The sequence below is a fragment of the Myotis davidii genome, unplaced genomic scaffold, assembly GCF_000327345.1.
Source record: "Myotis davidii unplaced genomic scaffold, ASM32734v1 scaffold960, whole genome shotgun sequence".
NCBI lineage: Eukaryota > Metazoa > Chordata > Mammalia > Chiroptera > Vespertilionidae > Myotis > Myotis davidii.
This window is the reverse complement of record NW_006293003.1, coordinates 2,287,340-2,290,090: the sequence shown is the minus strand read 5'-3', so window position 1 is coordinate 2,290,090 and position 2,751 is coordinate 2,287,340.

Sequence of the window (2,751 nt, the reverse complement as noted above, 5' to 3'; positions counted from 1 at the left end):
AGGAGGGGGAATGCGGGGCTCCGTCTCCCTCGTGTTCAGCCTGGACCTCGACCCACACTCCACACCCAGAGTTCTGGAAAAGGGAGATCTAGCCACCGGGGGCCAAGGAACACAGGCCCCTTGGTTTTTTTTGCCCCCAGCTCTCTGGCACTGTGGGTTCCAGGCTCAGGCTCAGCCTTTCGGGAGGGGGCAGCCAAGGTGCAGGTAGGTGACCCAGGGCCGAGCCACCACGGGCGGCCACTTCACCCACTCACACACGGGGAAGGGGTGCCCGGGAGGGTGTTGGCACCTTGAGGCCGCTGGGCTGTCGTCCGCAAGGCCGGGAAGGGGGTTTGAGACCGTCTCACTCCGTCTGAGGACTTCAGAGCTTTGAAACGCCCAGCCAAGGCCACAGAAGTCCGAGGGAGGACCCGGACTTTGACGTCACGATGGAGGGGACAAGCTGGAGGATTTGGGGTCAGGGAGCCCTAGACAGAACCCAGACTCTGGCAGCTCCTTGTCGGACATCGAGCCAGTCGTCAGCTCTGTGCTTGGGTTGCCTTGTTTGTAACAGAAAGGCAGCAGCCATGACCTGGGGAGCCCTGACCTGATCTGGGGGGCGACTGGTCGCATAGGCGTCCTATGCCTGGTACGTGCCAAGCTGTCAGAGTCCCAGAAGAGGAGCAAGTGGTCACCATGGGCTGCATTGCTGGTACAAACAGCTTTGGCACAGTGAGCCTCCAGCGTCAGTTCTGGGGGTGGTGGCAGCCTCCTGAGCTCCAAGGTCCCAGGCACCATCCTGAGGCCCAAGGGACAGCAGGTCTTTCTAAGCAGAGCGGCCTGGGGCCAATGTTAACTCTCTTCTGCACACTGCGGAACCTACCAGATATCCACATGTATTAAGTCATAGTAATGTTATGTATATATATAAAATTTTAAGTGACCGTTAAGATCGGACAACCGGACAACCAGCCAGTAGCTATGACGTGCACTGACCACCAGGGGCAGATGCTCAATGCTGGAGCTGCCCCCTGGTGGTCGGTGAGCTCCCACAGGGGGAGCTCCACTCAGCCAGAAGCCCAGAAGCCGAGCTCACAGCAGTCCCTTCCTCTCCCCCGCCCCCCACCGCCAGCCCCAATCAGCCTGATCACCGAGGGACCCCACCGTGTACAAATTCATGCACCTGGCCTCTAGTATCTATATATAGTGATAAAAACAGTATAGCGTTGACCAGGGACAAGAAATACGTTACTGAGAATAGAGAGGATGCTGGGAGTAGATGCCCACCTCCATATAGGAACAGAGCTGGCGTTACAAATCTTTAGAGAAAAAAGGATTCTTCAAGAAATGGTTTTTTAACAATAAGGAAATCATACGAAATAAAATTAGATCCCTTTCTCATCCCATTCATCAAAATATATTTCTCCTGGGGAAAAGGCTGCATTATGAAAACTAAAAGCAGTATTTTAGATAAATACAGTGTGGGTACAGCTATCTGAAGACACACATACACCGCATGCACATGGAAACCATGGAAGTGAGGCTTCATGGTTGGACTTGGCAATGATTTCTTGGCTATGGCACCAAAGGTACAAGCTAGAAGAGAAAAAATAGATAAGTTCGCCTTCATTGAAATAAAATCGTTTGTGCATCAAAAGGCACTATCCACAGAATGGAAACCAACCCCACACAAGGGAAGAAAAGATTTGCAGTCACACATCTGACAAGGGATGGATATACAGAACATGCGAAGAACTCCTACAACTCAGGACTATCAGCATGCTTCCCAGATCTAGACAAATATTCCAAAAGTGTACACGAACCATAAAAATATCCCAAATAGCCTCAGCTATCTTGAGAAAGAAGAACAAAGTTGGAGGGGTTATAATACCAGACATCAAACTATACTGCAAAGCCATTGTAATCAAAACAGCCTGGTACTGGCATAAGAACAGGCATATAGGTCAATGGAACAGAACAGAGAGCCCAGAAATAAATCCACATTCCTGTGGTCAATTACTATTTGACAAAGGAGGCAAGAGCATGCAATGCAGTAATGATATTCTCATCCATTTATTAGGTCACTGTAGTAATGTTATGTATATATATAAAATCCTAAGTGACCGTTAAGACCGGATGACCAGACAACCAGCCAGTAGCTATGATGTGCACTGACCACCAGGGGCAGACACTTAATGCAGGAGCTGCTCCCTGGTGGTCAGTGAGCTCCCACAGCCAACCTCCTGTTGGGAAAATTGGACAGATACATCTAAAAACCTGAAACTAGATCACCAACTTACACCATACACAAGAATAAACTCAAAATGGATAAAAGACTTAAATGTAAGTTGCAGAACCATAAACATCCTAGAGTAAGACCATAAAATCGCAAACATCTCTCATAGCAATATTTTTGCTGATACATGTCCTAGGGCAAGGGAAACAAAGGAAAAAACCCACAAATGGGACTATATCAAACTTAAAAGCTTCTGCACAGCAAAGGAAACCATCAACAAAATGAAAAGGGAGTCCACTCTATGGGAGAACATATTTGCCAATGATACCTCTGATAATGAGTTAATTTCTAAAATATATATTTTAAAAAAGAACTTATACAACTCAACACCAAGAAGACGAGTAACTCAATTTTTAAAAATTGGCAAGGGACCTGAATAGTTACTTCTCCAAAGAGGACATGCAAATGGCCAAGAGACATAAGAAAAAAATGCTCAAAGTCACTAATTACCAGAGAGATGCAAATGAAAAGGACAA